Here is a 25,956-nt window from a genome sequence, read left to right as displayed (position 1 = left end):
AATAAGGAATGATGAGCATGCAATAAATGCCTTATGTAGAAAAACTCCAAGCTAATTTATTCTTGCAGGTTTTAAGGTTAATAGTTTCAGTGACAGGGATCAGTCAGAATACAGAACTAATTAACAGCTCTGGATGCATCTGAGAGCCTTGGGTGCAAACAGGGGTGTCAAGGTGGGAGGGAATGTTGCCTAGCATAAGTTTCCCTTTTAGCCTGGGTTTTTTTGTGTATAAAAAGACTATTATGTCCATTATATTCAGTACTAGTAGTGGTCTCATTCCATCAGAAGCCTGGCCTGATTTGCTCTGCTGTGCAATACTGCTGACTGCTTAGCCAGGGGACTATCCACAACTCAGCAAAGTCTGCCAAGCCCTTCACTTTCTGGACTCAGTCTGCTTTATTCAGCCACTGAATAAACACTCCTGCCCCTCAAAGAAGGATCCCAGAACCTGGATTTACACCATTTATTGCTCGAAGAGTCTTCAGATCAACAAAGGGGCTGCTCCTATGGCTGGGCAAGGACTTTTAAAATCTGTGTGATATACTTTTCAGTTCTAAAGAAATAATAACCGCATTTAGAACCACTGCTTTCTTTCAGGAAAAACAAAGTCTTTAAAGCATGCCTTAGGAATCAGGAAGAAATGAACAGTTGATTCATCTATGCTACACTTTGGAAATCACTTTAAAATTTGGCCTAATACAAAGGCCTGAATGTTTCAAGAACAGTGTTATTATGCAGCATCTTTCTGAAGTAGTTTTCACCTTTTCCATCTGGAACGCTCCCTGCCAAAGTTCTACTGTTATGAAGAGGCACCGTGCGAAAGCACAACTTTGTTCTTGTGCAACTGTTCCCATTCATTTCACTGGGGCTTTTTTCAGGGAACTTTGTGTGAATTGCACTCACTGAAATGTCAAAACACTTTGAGGCTGACAGGGAAAGATTAGACTTCTTGACCACATGCCTACATTATGATTAATTCATCATTTTAATTATAGACCCTTTCTGCAGATAAAAGCACCACTGAGTGACAGAATTACAGCGACAATGACAGGGGCAAATCTCTTTTCTAATTTAAATAGATGACGCAAGCACCCCATTGAGTGTGTACATATGGCCTCCTCTTGTTCTACGCGTGCCAAAATCCCATTCTCAGCAAGGACTGTAAAACATGTGGGACAAGTGCCAGGGGAGGGGGTGGAGAGAGAACGCTTCAGCTATTTAATCAGGCATGAGCAGAATAGATGAACTATATTCACAGTGTTGTTGTTGTTTCTAAAAAAAATGGACCAAATTAACAGCCAGTTAGAAAAAGGAGAAGGAGAAGAAAGTAAATTGTTCCCATAGACCACGCACACACAACCAGCCCGAGTGTGATTTCCAAGAAACCCTGTTCATGGCAAGTGAATCATGAGGCAAAATGGCTTTCTTGTTTCAGCCTGCCCCCCCACCACACACACACACACATTCACCCACTACACTCATGTAAGTTCATTTGTGTTCTCCCATGAATTCCTGTCTCTGACATTATGCTTATGTGTGAGCTGCAAAATCTCCAAGGAAGCCAGTAAAAGCAATGGGATTCATGCATAGCAGCATTAATATGTCTATTGAAGCCACTCCAGGGTCCCCTTCTCTCTCACGCACGCTCTCTCATACATAGACACACACACACACACACACACCAGCCACTGTGGACCATGTGTGTCAATTAAACAACCACAGGGACAGTATAAGCATAGGAGACTGTGCATAGTTCAACTATGGAATTCGCTACCACAAGACATAGTGATGGCTACCAGTTTGGAAGGCTTTGACAAATTCCTGGAGGAGAAGGCTACCAATGGCTACAAGTCCTGCTGGCTATATGCTACCTTCACTATCAGAGGCAGTATGCCTACGTACACCAGTTGCTGGGGAACATGGGCAGGAGGCTGCTGTTGCACTCATGTCCTGCTTGTGGGTTTCCAATGGGAAGCCAGCTGGCCACTGTGTGAACAGAATGCTGGACCAGATGAATCTTGGTCTGATCCAGCATGGATCTTCTTCTGTTCTTATGAGACTGCCTTGTACCAGGTCAAAAAAAAATGTCTATTGTCTAATCCTGTGTTGTCAACTCTGACAGGCAATGGTTCTCCAGGTTTTCAGGGATTGTCCTTCCCATCACCCACTACCTGACCCTTCTAACTGGAGATGCCAGAGGCTGACTCTGGGATCTTCTCCATGTACTCTGTCACTGAGTCACAGTCCAATCATGCAGGTCTTCCCCATACTTATCAGGATGGGATAACTCCATGGAAAAGTGGCTACCATACTGGCACAAGTGTATAAAGAAGGCCTGAGCCTCTCAGGGATGGGCAAGGTAAAAAAAATAAAAATAAAAAGGAGTTGCCACCATAGCACTCATAGCAGGCTTGAAGCAATTGGTACTTGCGAGCCAAGTGCATCTTACCCAACCTAACTTCACGATAAACCTTATTGCTCAAAATTCACTGACATCACATCTGCTAGTTGGATAGATTACATAAAGAAAAAACATGCTTTCCAAGCATGCCACTGCAGCATAGCCAATGATCATCGTATATGGTGCTGACTATATCCCCAAGAAGTGAAACACTATTTAATTTTAGCGCACAGATAAAGGCTTTCAAGCCTGACTGAACTTTCATGCTATCTGCATAAAAGAGAGACTGGGGAGTATGAAACGACTAATGGCTAACTTTATCCTTCGAAGCCTCTTGGAGAATTTGCTGGGAAGATAGAGATGTGTGGGTCAAGTTAATGTACTCCAGAAATCTAGGGTGGAGTGGGGGCAGGGAATCTCTGTCATAGATGGTGGGAGAGAAAGAGATGGAGGTGGGGAAATAGTCCCGAGTTTGCTCAGTTTTCAGCAAATGAAGGAGAAAATAACACTGCCAGACAGGTGCATTGGACGAACTGCTTTCATTACTTGCTGAAAGAGAAAACTGCACTGAAATCCACAACGAAGTAATGGTGAATAACAAGCCATCGTCCATGTGCATAAATACTTTTAATATCTCAGCTTCAGAGGAGTCGAAAGAGGAACAAGTATAGGAGAAGTAGGCTTCCCTCCCCCTCCCCCCCGCAGGCACAAGTGTGTGCGTGTGCGCACACGCACATGCACACACACTGGTTTAAGTCTCTGGGGAGTTACAGGCTTATGAACTAGCATACAGGGAATTGGTTCTGCACATTTAAAGGTCTTGTTCATTCATTGGTGGAAATTGGAATTGCACAACTAAACATTACTGGCACAGACAAGGTATAAAACTTGTCTTCATAGCAGTTTCATTAATTCTTCACACAAAGCATAGTTAAACTATAGCATTTGCTTCCACAAGGTGTATTGATGGCCACCCATTTCGATGGCTTTAAAAGAGGAGAGGACAAAATCATGAAGGAGAACGCTATCAGTGGCTACTAGTCTTGATGACTATATGGTACCTCCGGTGTCAGAGGCAGTATGCCTGTGTACACCATTTGCTGGAGAACATGGGCAGGAGGGTGCTGTTGCACTCATGTCCTGCTTGTGGGTTCCTGGTTGACAGCTGCTTGGCCACTGTGGGAACAGAATGCTGGACGAGATGGACCTTGGTCTGATCCAGCATGGCTCTTTTTTTGTTCTTATGTTCTGAACTCAGGTCTCCATTATTTTTAGTTGATGTTTATTACCAATTTCATGAAGCATTTATTAGTCAGCACTAAATGCATTTTAATTACATTTTACAGCATAATCCTATACATATCTACTCAGAAGTAAGTCCCATTGCGTTCAGCAGGACTCACTCCCAGGTAAGTGAGTACAGGACTGTAGCAGCCTTACAGCTCAGTCCCATGCATATTAACTCAGAAGTTCTGTTGAGTTCAATAAGACTTACTTTCAGGTAAGTGTGTATAGGATTGGAGTCTTACTCTTTTCATAGTTCATATAATAAAAATATGGTTAAGCTGCTAGAAATATTTTACACATACTCTGAAAGGGTAAAATGAGCTGTTGTAGAGTTGTGGGGTAGCTTGTTAACCATGGCACCTTTGCAGGGTTCGCATGACACAGCAAGCTGTGCCAGTGAGGCTAATTATACTAATCCCCCTGGCATGCAACCAACATGTGTGGTGGGGAAAACAAGCCACCATGGCTTATTTCCCCCTCTGTAATTGTGCAAACAGTTCCATCATGTGAAAGAGCCCCAAACTTCCCCAAATATGCAAGGACATGTAGGGATGTGCCAATTAGAAGAACTTGAGCTCACCAAAGTTCTCCAAATTCCATCTCAAATTCGTTCCAACTCAAGTCTCTCTCAGGTTGCGAGCTTTGTTTTTTTCTTTTCACATGAAAATCCATGTATATTTTTATGCATATTTTTCCAAATGTACACATCAATTGAGCACATCCTTGAAATGTACACATTCTTCTCCCATTGACTAAAGCGTATTTGTCCGGATTTTCAAAAGTACACATCTTTCCCTGCACGTTTTTCAAATGTACGCATGCTGTCAAATGCATTGGGGGGGGGGGTCTGCAAATCACATTGCAAACTTGGAAATGTACAGGCTTTGACCACAGATTGTGTCCAAGTCCGTGTTCAGTCCGAAAGGTGTGACTGGGTTTCCTTTATTTCCAAATTTCTCATATATCCCTAGGGACATGCAAAGGATGTGTGTCAGGGAGTGTTTACTACCTCTGGTTCCCTGTTGGGTATCTCCTGCATACTGGAGAATTGCATCTCCTCTTCCTGCTTCACACATTTCTCCCACACAATACGCTGCCGTAAACACAGCAAACACACCTGCCAAAAAAGAGAGAGGCTGATTTGGCCTTGAGGGACAATTCTAAACATTCAGAAATAGCACATGGTGCATTTGTCCTTGGACTGTTCCCATTTGGAAGACAGGTGAGGAATCATGACCAAATGTTCCCATATTATATTCAGATCTCCCTATGCCTTACAACACTGGCACATCTGAGTCTCCATTCTCGTCTCCCTGAAAGGCTAGATTATCCTCAGGAAGGTTTGTTGTGATGGCCTATTTAAGCATATAAACATCTTCCACCTGCGTTCCGAACTGGTGCAGTGCCACGAAATTCATTTTTGCTGTGAGTCCCTTGAACTGACCCTGACAAATCCATCTCCATGCAGTGCATCAGCATTGGGTTGCACCATGTTACATTATGCCTTTTTAAACAGTTGTGTTCTTCTGTGAAACATCTCATCTTGGGAGAGAACCAATACAACCACAGTCTCAGGAACAGCCACAGATTAACTACCTATCACCCCTGTTCTGTCAATGTTGACCTACAGTTCCTTATAGGCAGCTGGTACCAGATTTCAGACATTATAAAGAAGAAAAAGAAAAGTGAAGGTATTACCTGGTTGGTATTCTAGACTCACTTAATGGTTAATGGTCAACCATTAATAGACATTCCTTTTTATTTCTCTCTATTTGTGTTAGACTTTCTAATTGCCAGTGCTAGGATCTTTGTAAGTTGAGCCAAAGCAAACAAACAAACTAGACCTACCCTCCCATCTTCACCGCCAACCAGAGAATTGGGTCAGAGTGAAGGTAAATAAATCATATTTGTAAATATGAGCATGCTAGTATTACAGTGGGGTTTCTGAGGGCATTCTGACCTGCAGACATAGACTAAAGCTAGTTCACTTTAAGCAAAGTCCAAGAGTCTAGCATTTTATAACTGCTAAATAAACACTCCTCGTGTTTCCATATTACACATCAAATAATAACAATTAAAACAACATGGCTATCACAAAATGTAAGATAAACAGTTTTGTCATTAGTGCAGCCCAGTGCAAAGGACAACTATGTTGCAATTACAGATGAAAAGAGCTTAGAGGTACTCCTTCCAGGATTAGGTTACCATAGTGCAGTCGTCAAAGTACACAAGAGAAAAGTAGAGAGTTCAATGAACTGGTTTCCCCATTGTGTTCTTTTACTTTGCTCCTTAAGTCAGCCAAGATGAAAATATACATCTTGAACCAAGGAAGCAGTGGCTGGACTTGCTACTGGCAAATTCAGATGAAAGACAACACAGAAGTTGCTGTGTGGGACAATTTCGTACAGGCCATGAATTTAAGGAGTGGCCTGCACTTTCACCTCCCGCAGAGATTAATGAAAGAGAACGCTTTTAGTGAAGGGGAGAAATGCAACTGGTTTGTCATCCTAAATAAGGGGACCAATCATTTTGTGGTGTTTCAGCCCGTCCATGCAGCTCTGGTGCCATTGTGTTGTGGCTGATCTTGTAAACTGAGGGGTTACACTAAAAGCATTGGGATCGGATAGACCCCAATTAAAGTAAATGGGGAGATGGGAGTGGTCATAGCTCAGTGGAAGAGCATATGTTTTACAAGTGGAACATCCCTGGCGGGTCTTGGGTAAAAGGGCTGCCTTTATGTTTTTATCCTGCTATGTTCCATCTGTACTAGTGCGTGTGACATAGCCAGGTAGGCGGGCAAGGCAAAGGGACAATTATCTGAGCAGTAACTTTTATACATTTTTTCCTACTGCATCTTTTTTGGAAGAAAAAAAGCTTCCATCACTCCTCCTCCAGACTCCTCTCTGCTCCCCCCCCCCACCAAAAAAATCTGGTTAGCTCAGCCTAAACCACCAGCTGCCAGAAATCCCCACTGATCACCACACATTTCCAAAAGAGCCTCCTCTTTTGGGAGGTCAGGCAATTCACTCATTTCCCTGCTCACTGCAGAGAAATACTTTTTGCGCACAGGGAGACTGAAAAGTAGCAATGAAAACAGAAGGGGAGGAGCATCCACAAATGCCAAAACAAGTGGAGATTTAAAGAGACTGCAGCAGCTATACAAACACATGCACACACACAGAGAGGAAAAGCTAAGGTCAGCGAGGTGATCCTTCACCAAGATGTAGCCAGTTTCCACATCCTGCCCAAAACGACCTGGGAGATGTTTCCTACCTGCTGCCAAATATGGCAATCAGGACTCAGCCAAAGCATCAGAGAAGAATGCAGCAGCTAGTCACTGTTGATGAGTGACAATTCTTTTTCAGCAGAGCATTGGACAAACCAGTCTAGTGGAAAATAAATGATCCAATTCTCCCCTGGCTACAGCCAAATCTGATGCTGCCATGAAGGAAAGCAACTGATTACATCTGCGCTGCTGCTCCAAACACTGGCACTTGCAAAATTCAGAGACCTTCCTTCTATGCCACAAGGCTGTTTGGAATAATTATGATGATGATTAAACAACATTTATATGCTGCCTTATTTGTTAAAAAGCCATCAAGCCGGCATACAAGAATGTAAAACAAAGAAACCCTAAAAAAAGATTAAAAACAGTGAATTTATTATTATTATTATTATTATTAGAAACAATATTTATTAGTAACGGTAATTTAAAGCATTTCTTCCAAATACAACAGTTTGTGATCTTTGACTTTGTATTCATTCAGAGTTTGCCTCCAGTTTGCATCTTTTACTATTATCAGATAATCTAAGTGAAACACTGAGGTGTAAATATCATTTAATGAATAATTCTTGTAGCAGCCTAGTCCTGACCTCTTCATCCCAGTTATTATGGCTGTGTTTCTTAGGGTGCAATCCTATGCACGTTTAGACACAAAAAGGCTGGGGAAAAGCTGGGGCATGCTGAAAGGTGTAGGAGCTTTCTTTCTGTCAAAACAAGCATAGCAGTGCACCCTTAATCCACCTGTTTTGAATCATTTTGTATTATTCAGTCTCATGGCTTACAAAAAAACCAAATTTAGGCACATCTGTCCTGCATTGGCTGCAGCAGACTCTGGGTGAAGAGGCTAGCCAAGAAGCAAAGTAATGAAGCAGGCAAGGGTTCTAGCACACAGGTTTCAGTCTGCTGTCTTCGGGATAAGGCAGGAGTGGTTAGGGCTGTCAGGAGTGCCCGGTAACAGGGGTGGAGTCTGACCAACTCCCTCCGCCCCGCTCAGCCCCCCAGATTCCCATTCACAGACCACACAGCACTTACCAGACCCATTCGCCAAGCACCACTCCTTCCCCGAGCTGCCGCTGTTATGCAAGATGGTGCTTCTGGTCTTCCTGGAACACTAACATTGCATATATTGCAGCCATGAAGGGGCCACCCACACAGCATCACAGGCATAAATGGGCTACTTACACCAGTAATGTTGCGTAGATGGGCCCTTTATGGGTGTGATCTACACAACATTCCCTTCCAGGAAGAGCCCAAGCTGCCATTTTGCATAACAGTGGCAGCTCAGGAAAGAAGCAGGCAGCCCGACAGCACTTTCTGGTTGCTTGACAAGCTGTCTAGGGGCTCGCACAACAAGCAGGCATGGGCAGCGGTGGTGGCTCAGCGAGCTACCAGCGTCCTCAGATAGAGCTGAGTCCGTCCATCCCTAGGAGTGACTGAGATCGCAGGCAGAGGTCAAAACACAGTAAGGCAGACAGATACATTATTACATAGTCCAGAAGCAGATTCAAGAAGGAGTCCAAGGATCAATACCACAAAAGGTCAATCACAGGGCAAGGTCCAGGAGGCAAGACAGAAGATACTAGGGTTGAAAGTACAGTGTTGTTTCCAACACCAGTTGGAGAGACACTGAAGTCTTTTAACACCAGAATCTGTCCCACCCAGAGGTCAGCTACAGTACTTTAGAGCTCTCTGGTCAGAGCCCTACTCATAAGGAGTCACTTTCTCCTATGGCGTCCCTCTTTGCAAGTGAGTGCTCCTTCTCACAGGATCCCTACTGGCCTGTCGCTTGAGGCAACAACATTCCTGGGGGCCAGGGGGTTGCTCAGCCTCTGCCTCAGAGGCAGAGTCCCTTCCCCGTGACAGGAATAGACCTGCGGCCATCTCCCCCGAGGGCCCAGGCTCCTCCTGGTCTGGTGACAGTGACTGAGCTGGGGTGCCCTCAGTTTCTGGGGGCTCTAGTTCTTCCTCTGAGGAGGATTCCTCCAGCAGGAGCACAACAAGGCCCATGTCCTTCAGAATGTGTACAAAACAGTCCTGTAGAACAGTGATAAAAGTGGCAGTGGTGGGGGGAAAGTAGATGCTGGTAATAAGGCATAAGAAAACCATGACTCAACCAAAAAATCATGAAAATCATCCAGTAATTTGAGAGGAAATGGTTTCATGAAATGGCCCCTCCCCGACCTTTGTTGCTCCAAATCATTTAGGCCAATAAATGGCCCCTTCCAACTCTATGATTCTACAATTCTATAACTGGATTCCTGTACTGATCAAGGTGTTGGACTCAATGGCCTAAATGGCCCCTTCCAGCTCTATGATTCCATGATTTAGCTGATTCTTTAGCATGTTCACCTGGGAGTGAGTCCCATTGAACTCACTGAGGTTTGCTATATGATTCTATTGTTAATCTTTGATTCCTCCACCCCACCCCACTCCTACTCCCAAAAATCACTCTCCCATATCAGATGCCTTTTAAACCTTCAGGTCTCCTTTCAAATAAAGTGTCTTTCTTCAGTTGAATTTTCAGCTTTCTTTCTTTGTTTGATGATGATGATGTGTCTTTGGTGTTTGTATGGGACTAGGTATTATTTGTGTGTGATTTTTTTTAGGAAAACATGTTCTTCAATATATTTCTGCTCTCTGGGAGAACAAGCCGGTTCCTTGGAAAAGACCTTCCGCGTACAGCTCCTTTCAAAGCTGCACTTAGCCGCTGCCCAGCGTCACGCTTGAAATGGGAGACATGCTTTGGTCTTGGATCACTACCTTTCGTTTCGCGCTACTGGATAATCCTTCTGCTTGCACAACACGAAGCACATGTTTTTCACAGATCCACTTCCTTACACCGTTGTCCACTGTGCCATATCCCAGCTGATCCAGAGGACCCTTCAACTCTTAAGAACAGCTTTTCAGGGGGTGCAGAGGCACATCAATGGGTGGGTGAAGGGGGCTGGAATCAATGAAAACTGGGAAGTTGGACTTGCTATGAAATGTTCTTCAGGTCAGGAGGGAGTGGAGCAGACAGCAGTTCTGGTTGTATTGTTATACTGTGGTTTTAATGTTTTATATATTATATATTGTCTTACTGTTGTGCTCTTTGGCTTTAATTTTTGTGAACCACCCAGAGAGCTTTGGCTGTTGGGCAGTATAGAAATGAGATAAATAAATAAAATAAATAAATATTATTTTAATTATATTTTGACACCACTCTGTTAACTGTGAAGCTGAAGGGCATTTTAAAAATGTTTTAATAAATAAATATAACAAATACATCTTTCTTTGGGGTTTTGCAAGCTATTCTTTATTTTTCCTAAAGAAATCCAAACATAACCATTTTTTCTTGTAATTCATGTTTAAAAACAGGGTTGCACAGAACAACACACTGTGGCTTTATATTTTTAAAAGGACTGCTTCAATTACTGCCCTTTCTTTGGAGGGGTATTTAACACTGCACCTCTTGGATAAAATAAAATGAGCTTCTGGAGAAATGATCCACCCACTCTGTACAAGTCTATGTTTTTCTGTAGATATGCAACTGCTGTCCAGTATAATGGCAGCTCCTAGTGAGTGGCTTCCCAAAATTCATAAAGTACCTCAGGACACAGCTCTCTGGGGAAAACAAAATGGCAGCCACTCTGATTCTCTTCCATCACCCCCAAGAATTTCACTTCTCCCCCAAAATATAGCTGAAACAAAACAGCCGCTTTCAAGATGGGTAAAAAGGTAGAGAAATGGTCATTGTCGATTCAGTACAGCTCTAGCTGGTAGGCTGTGTCTCTGTGCACCACTGGAGCATATGAGATTACTGGGTCAGATATTTGGTTCATCTTGCCCAGGACTGCCTATAACTGGCAGTGGTTCTCCAAGGTTTTAGGCCAAGGTCTCTGCTAGGCCTAGAGTGGCCACTTAGGCATCACCAAAAAGGGAAAATATATCACCAAAAGAGAGGATGAAAGAGGCCACATATCTGCAAAAGATTTGTATGTAGTAATTTAGACATATAGAATAGATGCATTTAGAAATAATTGCTATAATTTAAATAGAAATTTAAAAAGAAATGGTGCTAACCATTGATGGGCAACTTCAAGGCCCCTGCGGTCCCTCCCTTCTTATAGCTTTCAACAAGCTTTGAACTGGATGGCCCCTCAAACAGAAGACACCTTCAAATAGAGGACTATCCTCTGTAAAGTAGGATACATGGCCACCCAAGCCCTGCTACCTGTCATCCTTTTAACTGGAGAGCTTGATCATGGGACATCATGGATGCTCTGTCACTGACCTGTGGCACTCATGACACTCAGTGATGCTGAGTGTTGTCTCTCAGCTGATCCCTACCTACACACTCTTGTATATAGTTTTGCTTTGATATTATTGACTCCCAGTGAGTTTCATCAGGTTTTTGATGCTTCCTTTTTGCTATGTTGCTCCATTCAAATTATTCTGAGATGTAATGCAAAGCAAGCATGTCCTTTTTGACACTTATATCATCTGAATCATTTCCATTAAATTTACTATCTTACCATTTAGTTCATAACATGTGATCGTAAGATAATTTGCCCAAAGGATGCATTTCTAGAAAGGTCAAACATGACAGAATCTGGAAGACATGCATGGGCCTAAGCATTTATAAATATTTATGTGAATAAAGGAAACAAATTTAATTTTTGATGGCTTTGAGGAAGAAAGAACACATTTTGCAAGGCGTGGGGATGTAAAAATTGTCAAACTCTCAGGGATATTTCTGTATATCCCTTCTTTTCATTGGTACCTTTAAGGCTGCACTGGCTCCATGCTAATAGTACCAAATAACTAGTATTTTACAACCTACCAATAAAACCATGTTCTGTCAAGTTCCCAGTACAATACTGGGTCTAGAAACAATGTCTGAGTCTAAAAAGCCAGTAATCTCCAGATTCCTCCAGTCTTTACCCATAACCCAACAATAACTGCCATGGCACTCCAAATTCTCCTCAGGTTCTGCCCCAACCAGCCAGATTAAGGGCATGAAAGGACAGTAGAAGAATCCTGATGGATCTGATGAACCTTCCGTCTAGCCTATCATTCTGTTCCCAACAGTGACCATCCAGATGCTGCACTGAACTGTTCCCCTGACCTGCCATTTATATCCCAGCATGGAACTTGCATATCTAAGGAAATTCTTCTCTTCCACTGCATTATGGACAGGAAGCTCTGATCCATACGCTGCTGCTTTGTGAAATCATCGAGGGTATGGAGCACAGTCTTTTGGTACATTTTAAAATCTTGTTAGCCCTACCTTGCCTTCCCCCACCCCTGTAAACAGAAAGGTAGTTTGAAATTGTAGACCAGCAGATAAGTTTCTGTAGTTTTCTCACATTCATGAAAACTGTGTGCATTTCACAGAAGCCCTTCAGAGCAGTAGCATATCACAGAGGCATCTCATAGAACCATAGGGTTGGAAGGGGTCTACAAGACCATCCAGTCCAACCCCCTGCTCATTGCAGGAAGCCCGATTCCCAGGCGGTCTCCCATCCAAGTACTAACCAGGGCTGACCCAGCTTAGCTTCTGAAATCAGATGAGATCAGGCACATCCAGCCCTTTGCTTGCACACAGAAACTAAAAAATATGCCCACACCTGGAAGAAAATGCTACAGGTGTGCGAAAGAGTTAATATTTGTAGGAGGGGCCATCTGACTCTCGGAGGCACCACAGGAAGAAGAACCTGTTGCTATTGATGGCGATGTCATTGCTGCTGCTGCTATTGTTGCTGTTAAGTTGGCTGATTGTACTTAGAGGCTCTAGGCCTCCACTGTGCTTTAGATTCACAAAAATAGTTAATTCAGAAGAAGTTGTGTCTGTTCTTAATGGAAGCAAGAGAACACCACTTGAATCTCTGCTACAACCAGAAGCAAAGACAAGCTTAAATGAAAGATGAAGATACATACAACAATATCCCTAAAACCTAACTTTATTTGTGGCAGCTACTCTAGACTTCACTACAACATGTACTGTAGCAGAGATGGCCACCAATGCAGATGGTTTTAAAGGTGGGTTAGACAACTACATGGAGGCTAAGGCTACCAAGGGCAACTAATCATAGAATCATAGAATAGTAGGGTTGGAAGGGGTCTATAAGACCATCTAGTCCAACACCCTGCTCAATGCAGGAATCCAAGCCAGAGCATCCCTGACAGGTGGCCATCCAGCCTCATCCTGAATGCCTCTGTCAAGGGCTCCTTGGAGGCCTCTCTCAGTCTAATCCAGTAGCAAGTCCAGACACAGACTAAGGGATTCCTTTCAAAGCTTTATTCTTCTTTTACAACTTAACAACTATACCGTTTGCAACTAGATCTGAGCAGCACAGTACCTATGCCCTAAGTTGGAACAGTTGGTCCCCATTTGAAAGGGAATTACTGGCAGACCCCTGAACTTAAGGACTAGGGAGAGTCCTTCCCCTTTTCCCTTGGATCCTCTGGGCGCAGCCGTTGTTTGCGCGCCAACCGGGCACTACGCCTCCTTTCTGCGCCCTCCATTTGGCGCCGCTCTCTGCGTCAGCGCCGTGCATCCACCAAGTCTGCTATCTGCGCTCTGTCACTCCCTAGACTGCTATCTAAGCTAGGAATGCTGGTGGGAGGAATCTCCGTCAGCTGTTGGCCCTGGGAAAGAGGAGCACGCTCCTCTCCCAGGAGCAACTGCTCTTCCTCAGAATCAGAACTACTCTGGAATTCTATGGGCTCAGTGTCCACCCTCACAGCCTCCAGTGTGGGAGGGCCCACTACCCCCCTAGGCAATTGGTTCCATTGTCGTGTTGCTCTAACAGTCAGAAAGTTTTTCGTGATATTCAGCCAGAATCTGGCTTCCTGTAACTTGAGCCCATTATTCCATGACCTGCACTCTGGGATGATCGAGAGGAGATCCTGGCCTTCCTCTCTGTGACAACCTTTCCAGTACTTGAAGAGTGCTATCGTATCTCCCCTCAGTCTTCTCTTCTCAAGGCTAAACATGCCCAGTTCCTTCAGTCTCTCCTCACAGGTCTTTGTTTCCAGTCCCCTGATCATCTTTGTTGCCCTCCTCTGAACCCTCTCCACTTTGTCTGCATCCTTCTTAAAGTGTGGCGCCTAGAACTGGACACAGTTTTCAAGATGAGGCCTAACCAGTGCTGAGTAGGGGAACTAGTACTTCCTGGGATTTGGAAGCTATGCTTCTATTAATGCAGCCCAAAATAGCATTTGCCTTTTTTGCGGCCACATCACATAGTTGGCTCATATTCAGCTTGTGATCTACAACAATTTCAAGATCCTTCTCACTTATAGTATTTTTGAGGCAAGTATTGCCCATCTTGTAACTGTGCATTTGGTTTCTTTTTCCTAGGTTTCCTAATCATGATGGCTATAGGATCAGAGGCAATAAGTCTCCAAATGCCAGTTTCTGGGAAGCAACCACAGGAGCAGGCTATCGCTGTCACATCCTGCTTATGGGTTTCCCATAGGCATTTGGTTGGCCACTGTTTTGAAACAGAACAATGGACTGATAGGCTTTTGATCTGATCCAGAAGGGCTCTTCTTATGTTTTTAGTATAATACAAAAGGAGATGGACATCAGGGTGGGATATATATCATTATGAAATGATGATCAAGTGAAAATGCTCATATATCCGAAAAGGGTATCAAAGCTGGTCATACTTTGTGTGGGAACTAACACTCAATTCTGGTGCCCAGCTATCAAGCATGAACGTACATAAGAACTGGCTGCTCTATTTAAATTAAAGATTCTTTCATGGGAAAAGCTGACATTACTGTATTACTGAAGCAATTGCCTGAACCTGCAACAGGGACTGAAAGGAGGACAATGTTTGTCTTACATGAAAGAGCTCAGCTCCGTCAGGATGTGTGGAATGAATCTGGGACATTCATACATACATAGCATTAATCAGTACGTCCAGCCTACGTCCACAATTTATGGCCAAAATATCACCATACTGTTTGATGGTTATGGGAAAGAGCCATTTCCTAAAGTTCAGAAGCACCAGAGAAGATCCAGCAAACTAACAGCTCATGTGAAGTTAAGTGAAGCAATGACAATTCATCCCAGGGAAAACATATATTAATGTTCCATTCATTTGCCTACCCATTGCTTATCATCTAGTGGTTGAGAGGTGTGAAAACTCATTCAGGATACTGATACATGCATTGTTGCAATCAGTTCCTTCTCCGAACAGCAAGGTGGTGGCAGATTATACACAATATCTATATAAGATCTGTAATCAGGAGATAGTGGAAGGTACTGAATATTTGTCGAGAACATTGGAGAAGATACTGGACAAGCATTTTGTTCATCTGTGAGATGAGTAGGTGTGATGTGATGCCACACATCGTAAAACTAGACATGGCCATGGCAAAGCCGGCGTTCTAAAGATGATCTCCATGTTACAAGAAGCCAGACTGCTAAGTGAAAGGATATGTACATGTGAACCAACACAGAATGAAGTTGGTGAAACCCAACTCCAATTTTTTGCCAGGCTCAATAATGGAAGTATCAATGACTCCTGGAGTACATTACACTACTAATAATACATAAGGCTGACAGCTATAGGCACAGGGAAAATGCAGCTTTAAAAACATCCACCCACAGAAAAAGTAATGTATTTCCGCAGCCTAAGAGCAGGACCAGTGCCATAGGCACAGTCGGGCGGCTGCCAAGGACCCACATCTCAGCAGGGGCCATGGATAACAGCCCTCTGGACTTGCTCCTCCTCTTCACCACTGCAGCCTGCTTGTTCACCTGCCTCTCAGTCTGGCCCAGACAATGGTGGTGGTGAGAAGGAGGAGCAGCAGATGGCCCTGCCTCCTTGCTCCCTGGCTCTCTGCCTGTCAAGCAAGCAAATGGCAGCAATGATGAGAAAGAAGAGGAGCAATAGCAGCTGGTGACAATGGGAATGAGAAACTGGACTCACTGAAGGAAGGGCCCATTGAGGGTGTCTTGCCCAAGGGCCATCAGAAACCTGGAGCTGGCACTGCCTAAGAGTGCCCCTTGGGATAATTCATGGCAGACCTTTGAACAACACAAGAGCCAAGTTGGGCATATGGTTGTTTAATACAATGACTTGGATCCAGAGCAGCCTTTCCATGAAGGAAAGGTCTCCTTCCATTTGCAGAAGGACTGGTTATCCAGCAGGGCCTCCTCCCCTCAGAAGGGGAAGGGTAGGGCCTCCTGCCCTCATTGTTATCCTGAAGGGCCTCCTGCCCTCTTCTCCCTGCAGCCTCCTGAGCATTTCTGGAGGGTCCTCCAACTCTCCAGAGCATATTTAGAGAGGGGAAAGGGGGAATCAATAAAAATTAGGGCTGTGCAGGGACCCCTCCGATCTGCCTCAGAGGCCACTTCAGGGCTTCCAAGACAGGCCTGATTCACTTGGGGGGGGACCAGCTTTGGCCTCCAGAGCTGAAGCATGATTCGGATGGCCAAATTCCACTGGGGGGGGCTGATGCACCACGTGGGCCCCAGGTCCTTTCCTGGGTCCTCAGCCATCTTCTTGATCCAGGGAGTCGTTGATGCTGCTGACGCCGCCGCTACCGCTGCCAGCTCCTGGGCCCTCAGAACACTCACTAGCAGAAGCTGTCTTCTTGTTCCAGGGAGTCTCCAGGTAAGGAGGTGGGGGCTGGGCTGTGGCAGGGGAGGTGGTGAGGCTGGGCTTCCGGATCATGCCAAAGCGATTCAGAGCAACCTGACCTGCTTCGTGCCACTGTGTGCCCCCTCCACCTCACCTCAGAAGTGGCATGAAGTGTCCCAAAGCACCCTGCTTTGACTCGGAGTTTGTGCACAGCCCTAGTAAAAAATCACCTCCCACTTTTGAGAGCCGGACTCTACTCATAGGCTCTCTGAATCCAACCAATCATCAGCATGACAGCAAAACCATAAAGAATTGTCACATGACTTTCTTAAAAGACCAAAGGGTAGAACCGTATGTGTGGTCATTACATAAAAAGCCAGGTTTTACTATATATTTTTTATTATTATTATTAAATTTATTAATCGCCCATCTGGCTGGTCATCCAGCCACTCTGGGCAATGTACAGCATACAATAAAACAGTTTAAAACAATAAAATTCTACAGTAAAAACATTTTCTAAAATACCCTAACCCACCCCAAATGCCTACCTGAACAACCACGTTTTTAATGCACGACAGAAGCTCATTAAAGAGGGGGCATGGCGGAGTTCCCTAGGGAGGGAGTTCCACAGAGTGGGGGCCACCACAGAAAAGGCCCTCTCCCTCGTCCCCACCAGTCTAGCTGTCCTGGCTGATGGGACAGAGAGAAGGCCATCCGAGGCTGATCTTGTTACGCGGCCTATCTGGTGCTGCTGGAGGCACTCCTTAAGATAGGCTGGGCCGGAACCATATAGCGTTTTAAAGGTCAAAACCAACACGTTGAATTTGGCCCGGAAAACAACTGGTTACCAGTGCAACTCCTTCAGCACTGGAGTGATGTGATCTCACCGGCGGCTGCCTTTAATCATGCCCGCCGCCGCGTTCTGTACCAGCTGCAGCTTCTGAACCATCTTCAAGGGTAACCCCACGTAGAGTGCATTACAGTAGTCTAAACGAGAGGGGACCAGGGCATGTACTACCGATGGGAGCAGATGGTTGGGAAGGAAGGGGCGCAGCCGCCGTATCAGATGGAGTTGATACAGCACTGTCCGGCTCACAGCTGACACCTGAGCCTCCATGGACAGCTGGGAGTCCAAAATGACCCCAGGGCTGCGGACCTGGTCTTTCAAGGGTAGCCGTACCCCATTCAACACCAGGTCAACATCCCCCAGCCTCCTCTTGTCTCCCACCAAAAGTACCTCGGTCTTGTCAGGGTTCAGCTTCAGCTTATTCCTCCCCATCCAGCCACTCACTGTCTTCAGACATTTGGACAGGGATTCTACGGCCAACCTTGGTGAAGATTTGAACGAGAGGTAGAGCTGCGTGTCATCCACATATTGATGACACCGCACCCCAAACCTCCTGATGATAGCCCCCAGCAGCTTCACATAGATGTTAAATAGCATTGGGGAGAGAGGATGGAACCCTGTGGCACCCCACAAGTGAGTGGCCACGGGTCCGAAACCTCCTCTCCCAGTGCTACCCTCTGGTACCTGCCGGAGAGGAAGGACCGGAACCACCGCAATACGGTGTCTCCAATGCCCAACCCCTCCAGGCGATCCAGGAGGATACCATGGTCAACGGTATCAAAAGCCGCTGAGAGGTCGAGGAGAACAAGGAAGGAGCATTCACCCCTATCCAGAGCCCTCCTCATATCATCTACCAAGGCGACCAAGGTTGTTTCTGTCCCATGCCCAAGCCTGAAGCCCGACTGAAATGGGTCTAGATAATCAGTTTCTTCCAAGTGTGCCTTCAACTGCATCGCCACCACCCGCTCAATCACCTTGCCCAAAAATGGCAGATTTGAGACTGGGCGAAAGTTGTTCAGAACTTGAGGATCCAAGGAGGGCTTCTTTAAGAGCAGTCTTATCACTGCCTCCTTGAGGGCTGATGGCATCACTCCCTCCTCAAGGGAGGCGTTCACCACCGCCCTGATCCCCTCACCCAGTCTCTTTCTGGCCCATAATGAGCCAAGATGGTCAAGGATCAAGTAAGCAGGTGGTCGGCCTTACAGATGAAAGCACCTTGTCCACTTCATCAGGAGGAAGAAGCTGGAACTGATCCCACAAAACCGGTTTGCCACAGGCCGCCTCTTGCTCACTAACTGTATCCACAGCATGCAGAGGAACACACCTAAGCTGATCAATTTTATCTGCAAAGTGCCTTGCCAAGGCCTCACAGGAGGCCTTAGAATGCTCCAGTGGTTCAGGAGCCACAGGACCGACCAGGCTCCGGACCACTTGGAACAGCCTCCTGGGACAGTACTCTGCAGACGCGATAGAGGCAGCATAATATTCCTTTTTTGCTGCCTTCACTGCCACGTGATAGGCTGAAGATACAGCTCTAGCCCATGTCTGATCATCTTTGGAGTGAGACTTCCGCCACCGGCGCTCTAGCCATCTCACCTCCTGTTTCAGAGCTCGTAACCACAGATTGAACCATGGTGAAGTCCGAGCCCTGTTCAGGGGGAGAGGGCGTTTCGGAGCCACCTGATCTAATGCCCCAGTGATTGCGGCATTCCAGCCACCCACCAGGGTCTCGACCGAGTGGCCGTTGGCATGCCCCAGAGAATCCCCAAGAGCGTTCAGGAATCCATTTGGATCCATAAGACGCCTGGGGCGGACAATTTTAATGGGTCCTCCACCCCTGCGGAGGGGTTGTGGAACGGAGAAGTCTAACATCACCAGATAGTGATCTGACCATGACAAGGGGGTGGTGGATATACCCCCGACTTCCAGATCACTCCCCGCTTCTCTAGAAACAAACACAAGGTCTAGTGCATGACCGGCTACATGGGTGGACCCAGTTAGAATATGGTGCAGCTCCCAGAAGGCCATGGTCTCCATGAAGTCCCGAGGTGCTCCTGTGAGGATGGCCTCCAAATGTACGTTGAAGTCCCCCAACACCAATAAGTTAGGGGACTGTACACGCACATCACAGACCACCTCGAGTACCTCTGCCAGGGAGTCAGTCATGCAGCAGGGTGTACGGTACACGAGCAGAATCCCCAGACTGCCCTTTGGGCCCAACCTCCGGTACATGCACTCAGCAACCTTGGTCTCCCGGAGAGGGGGTCTGGTGAAGACCAAGGACTATTGGTAGATAACAGGCACTCCCCCTCCCCGATCCCCAGCCCTTGGCTGCTGTGCATACGAAAATCCGGCTGGACACATGGCTGCAAGGGTTGGAGCAGCAGCCTCAGCCAGCCAGGTCTCCGTAATACATGCCAGGTCTGCACCCTCATCCAGGATCATGTCATGGATGAGGGAGGTTTTCTGGGTAACAGACCTGGCATTGCAGAGCAGCAAACGAAGGCCAGAAGATGGGGTCACTAGATTTTACTAGATTTTAGATAGCCAGTGCATGCCTTCACCTTTCATTTATACCCTTGTTTGTTGCTGTAGCTTTTTCTCAGAAAATACCACACACTATTTAAATATAGGAATATTTACAGATATTAACACCTGGGTTTCCTGTTATTGTTCCTATTTTGAGAGGCCATGTTCTAGACCCCCCACATGTTTCCTGATCTTAATTTTGCTCTGGTGTACCCTGATGTTATGAACGCCAATTGCCAAACAGTAATTCGAGTTTGCATTATCCTGGTCCAGCAGAGATCATATTTTCCCTCCTCTCAAAAACATAAACAGCAGAATGAAAAAATCCAAAAATGTCAGCTCTTTAACGATTGCTGATAACTGTAATGAATTTCAAGGGGGGGGGGGCAGATTCAAGAACACGCACGCACGCACACAAATTTATTCTTCTGCTGTTGTTTTTCTTTAACTGAAATAGATGTGCTATTTCCACTGTACCAACTCCCTGCTGCCCCATTCATTTCTAGAATCCAATTAAACCTCCTTTCAGTCTCCTGTTTGCTAGCCTATATAGGTCAAGCTTGTTTAACCCTGTCTTATCAAATAAGGTCACCATTTCTCACATCATAAGGAGCACTGCTTTTTATTCATTAATTCATTGATTACATTTTAAAATGCAACATTTTAAAAAATAAAATACAATATCCCAGTAAAACAATGACAGTATGGCTAGGTAAAAGCAAATTAAAAGTAGCAACAGTACGCAATAAACCAAAAAGCAAAACCAGCAGCGAGGATAAAATAGTGCAAAGATCTAAAAACAGTAAAAACAATTCCTAAAATTCCTCAGAAAATTAAAAGATCTTCACCTCATGCCCAAAAGACCAGCCTGGAAGTGCCAAATCAGCTTCTCTGGGGAGGGCGTTTTTATAAACTGGATGTGCTATTGTTGGTCATTTGTTTTATTTTGGAGTGCTGTGTCATGCACTTTATATCGGTTTATTGGAAACTGGGTTTTTTTAAAAAAAATAAAGACAAATATATGTTAGTGGTATTCCAGAAGAATACACTTGTGCTCCGTAGCACAGCAATACAGTACCCCCACATTGCAACTCAGTTAAGTTATCCAGAAGGTTAATGGTACTGAAAGCCACTGAGAGCTCGAAGAGAACAAGCAGGGTCACACTACCCACGTCCCTTTCTGTCTCTCAGCATAGGTCACCTCAAAAGGCAGCGAAGCCAGTTTCTGTTCCAAAGCCAGGCCTGGAGCTGGTTTTAAATGGATCCAGTTTGTAGTCATATCACACAACTTTCTAGAAGAGAGGTGACTAAGGAGCGATTCACATCGCTGAAAATTATTAGACCTTGCCAAAAAAACAAAAGAAAGTTTAATGAACATGAGAGCTCCCAAGAGGAAAAATAATTGTCTGATTGCTCTATCACTGTGCAAGATTTTCATCATTTAATGTGATGAGTAACATTTCCCCTCACACCGTGGGCAGAAAAATCTATTAAGCCACACAACGGAGCAATCAGACTGGCACAGCAAGCCGTAATGGGCATTACATGCCCCCCAGGGCAAGGTGCAGGCTTTCCAACAGTCATGTGAATCAACTGTAAATATGGATGATCCAAATGAGCCTTTGGTCATGTCTTCTTACAATGATATTAACGGCCTGTCCTTACTGGGCATGCTTTCTCTTAAGAAATTAGAGCAGCCTTCCCCAACCTGGTGCGCTCCAGATGTGTCAGACTACAACTCCCAGCTTTCCCAGCCAGCTTGGCTGTTCCCAGAAACTCCCAGCATTGCCTGGCTGGGAATGCTGGGAGCTGCAGTCCAAAACGTCTTGAGGGCACGAGGTTGGGGAAGGCTGGGTTAGAGTCACAGTTTGTCTCAGGCGTTTTCTGAAGTTTTATCACATTGTTGGTTCTTCCCTGTCTTGTCATGGGGAAAGCCACACCTGATAGTACAGGAGCCCCCTCCGGGACCAGACCAGGCAACCTTAAATACAGTGGAGGCTGGTGGCTCTGATGTCAGTGGGGTGGTGAATCCACTCTGGGTTTCAGTCAGAACCAGTCAGAACTCCTATAGAGCTATCCAAGGTGGGAATAGCTCCTTTAGCATTCTGACTGGTTCTGACTGAAACCCGGAGTGGATTCATCAGCCCACTGACATAGGAGCCACCAGCCTCCACTGCTTAAATATGTTATTAATTAAATGAAAGTACATTCTCATGTGGGCAAAACTTCAGTATAGATACTCTGACAGCTCAACACAGCAGTCTAGGGTTGGGGGAGAAATTGTTCAGTTCACATTTAACCTACCTAATTTGCATTCCCCAAATCAATATGTGAACTCACTGAACTTAGGCACAGTTATCCTTCAGTATTCACATTTGTCTGAATCTTTGGCAATTCTCCAAACAAAACTGTATACAGATATGCAGACATTAAGGGTAAATACACACAAATAGGTGTATACTGGTGAAAATAATGTACAAAATGTACATTATTGGGGAAAATCACTTGCAAACAGCATATATTAGGAGAAATGAAAAACAAAATCCACAAACTGATGTGGAAAGGGGATGAAATGGACTTAAGACTGGAAAAGGAAATAGGAAAAGAAACCAACGCTGACAAGATTTGTCCATCCCTCCTACAGTGCCATGTTACACTGACACAAGTCAACACAACCCTCTGCCCTTCAGCAACAGAATAGAAGCAAGACAGTACCCACAAAAACAAGAGAAAATATAGTGGCCTTCCTCAGTCTGGTGCCCTCCAAATGTGTTGGACTAGAACTCCCATCACCTACAACCAACATGGCCAATGAGGCAAGTTGTTTGTGTAAAGTTCTCCTTTTGCGTAGTGTGTGCAAAGTGCGCTTTCACTAAAGTCCACCACCACCACCACCAAGTTCTCGCTTGTGTGCTCCTGGTTCTCTAGCCATGGGAGCAGAGTGATGTTCGCCCCCCTGCCCCATGCACATGATCTGTGGTGCTTTGCTGAGGTTTATATACTCACAGAATCATAGAATAATAGGGTTGGAAGGGGCCTACAAGGCCATCGAGTCCATGCAGGAATCCAGGTCAGAGCATCAATGCAGGAATCCAGGTCAGAGCATCCCTGACAGATGGCTATCCAGCCTCGTCTTGAATGCCTCCAGTGTGGGAGAGCCCACCATTTCCCTAGGTCATTGGTTCCATTGTCATATTGCTCTAACAGTCAGGACGTTTTTCCTGATGTTCAGCCGGAATCTCATGGAGGGTTGCAGTGCTTAGTTAGAATCCTAACCTCTCATGTGGCAGGGACATGAGGACCCCAATGGGACTATTTTAACTTTCACCACCTCTTTTGTTGGATTAATGTTGCTCCATCATCAAGGGCAGCAGAACCAACCTTTGAAGGAGCATATGAGATTCCAACTAAAGTCTACTGCTCCCTGCCATCCCCCGACTCTCACAGGTTTTGCCCCTTTAATGGATGGTGCACACTTCTGTGTAATAGCACATGCATGCTAATGCTACATTGGCATACATCCAGCCTGCCAGCATAACGTTTCGTTTTTGCTGGTATAAGGGATTTAGCAGTGACCCTATCACTGCCCAGCAGGCATGACTTGATCATAGGATTACACTGTAAGATACTGCAGGAAGTGCAAGATAACTTAGACTGGGTAATAAGATATGCTCAGTGTTAAAAGGAAAGCCTATCTTTCCTATGTATAGTAATATACCAGAATCAACACAGCTTCAAGAAATAAAATGTGTACCCTTCATTCTCAGGCTCCAACAAGTACAATTTGCTCTTGCCAATTAAAATTGACTCCCTCCAATTAAACCAATTAGCGTAATGCTTGAAACTCCTCTTCATGGTACATTTTCAGTCAAACATACATTGTGAACAAGAGAACATCAAGAGCCTTTATTTGAAATCCCAAGCTCAAGGTGTACACCAGAGAGGTACTGCGATGCACCCTTGTCAGTTCAAATGACATGTTGCATCTGTTTCTTTGAATGACGAGGGTGCGTTTTGTGCAAAAGCTGCTTCATCACCTGGCAGAGCAGACAATATCCAGTTTAATTCTGGCTATAACCAGCTGGATATGTTGAAAGAGCAAGAATGAAGGCCAGCTCTCCTGGAATCAAGTTTCATTCATTCTGACATGTAAATACACCTCTACCAGAAGATTGATGAAACAGCGAGCGCAGACAGCAAGGCCGGTCGGCTAAGCAAGCCAAATTCAAGTTTGGTTCTTTTCCTTCCTTTCCGTGTTTCTTAAGTTTATATTATATTAGAGTGATTAGTGATGTTAAATGTATAGAAAGAGGAGTGCCAGAACTCAACATCTACCTCCTTGCACTTAACACAGGGGTTGCGGGGGAAAGGCATTCTGCATCTGGTCAAGCAACCTCTGCACTACTTAGAAGGGAAAAAACTATTCAGGTCTGAGGGCCTTTCACTGGCTTATGACATACATTCTCACACCTCATGCAAACAAATGAAGCAACAATGCTAGTTCTTCTATTGTTCAAGCCTACAAACCAGCAACGGAAGGGCCTTCAGCCAAATCTGGCCTCCTAAAGAGTATTGTCTGGTTCCCCCTTAGCCAACCCACTGGCAAGGAGAGTTTGTGGAAGAACTGGTGACAGCAGAATTCGCTCACAGTACTCTTTGGAGGATTGCAGGCCCTGACTCACCACGTACCACTCAGTCCTTAAAGTGGCCCTCCTCCAACATTTGTTGCAGGCCAAGGTGATAGAGTAACACTGGTTCAAAAATACATAAAGGAAATTGTACAGTATGTTATTGTTTCCTGGGTTGGAACAACCAACGTGTCTATCAATTTTAATTGATGTTCATATATTTTCTTGTAAAATGGCAGTAGCACAGTCTGTGGAAAACAGTGCAAGCAGGGAATGACCTTGTCTGGAGCTCCACATGCCAATACATAAATATGATATCCCGTGACATACATTCCAGAACTGAGCCCTGGCTCAAATTAAGCCCTTATTTTTAAGATCGATTTTGGTGTTCATCTGAGGGCCAAGGAAGACATTACTTTAAATGTGTGTGTAGTACAGGGGTCCCAACCTTTTTGGGCCAGTGGGCACATATGGAATTTTGATATAATCCCATGGGTGATCTCACAAAATGGCTGCCATGGCAAGCATGGCCAGACACAAAGCACCCATCTCTCAAGGCAAAATAGTGATGCTAAAAGAAAAGTAATGTGCTTAAGCATAAGACAGAAGTGTAGCCTGAGCTCCAAAACACAAAAACACTGTTCTGAACCCATAGTTTTCTGCCCCAATGCCAATTTCACAGAAGGCAAACTGCTGAGGCTCAGAGAGAAGTAACTTGGCCAAGAAACTAAGTACAAAGCAGAGGTGAAGTCTGAGCCCCAAATGCTAAATCACATATTTGCCCAACAAAGAACAAAAGAACCATTAGAAGGCAAACGGTGATGCTCCCGGAAACACACACCACAGGCAACTGCTTAGGGATTTTATTATATTTAGCAGTATATAAATATCACAAATAAATAAACAAATAAATAAACACACACCACACCAAAGCAAGCTAATAAGCTGGTTAATGCATACCACATCACACCAAAAACTCCGTGCGTGCTTCCAGACTGGCAGCTCCTGGTGCATTGTGTTCAGGGCCAAAACAGACATTACTTTAAATGTGTATCTAGCAGCTATGTCTTTTTTTTCCCTCTCATTTTTACTGTAAAGTAGGGGCAGGGAGCCCAATCCAGATCTTAAAAGCCCCCTGCTTGCCATGCTAGGGTCCCAGTCCAGATGGGGGGGCCCTGCACCTACTCTAGGGTAAAAATTAAAACAAGACATAGCTGCTAGACACATTTAAACGTGTCTGTTTTGTCCCTGAGCAGAATGTGCTAGGAGCTGCCAGTCTAGAAACACACTAGATTCTCCCTGTGCTACTGGGTGAAGATGTCATCACAGAATAAAATTGCATCCCATGTTCGCAAGAAGAGCTTGTTACAGTGTGAAGATTTTAAACCTGGGCCATGCTT

The sequence above is a fragment of the Heloderma suspectum genome, chromosome 7, assembly GCF_057233095.1.
Source record: "Heloderma suspectum isolate Gila_16-S chromosome 7, 16-S_ref, whole genome shotgun sequence".
Lineage (NCBI taxonomy): Eukaryota > Metazoa > Chordata > Lepidosauria > Squamata > Helodermatidae > Heloderma > Heloderma suspectum.
Note: the sequence above shows the minus strand (reverse complement) of the source record.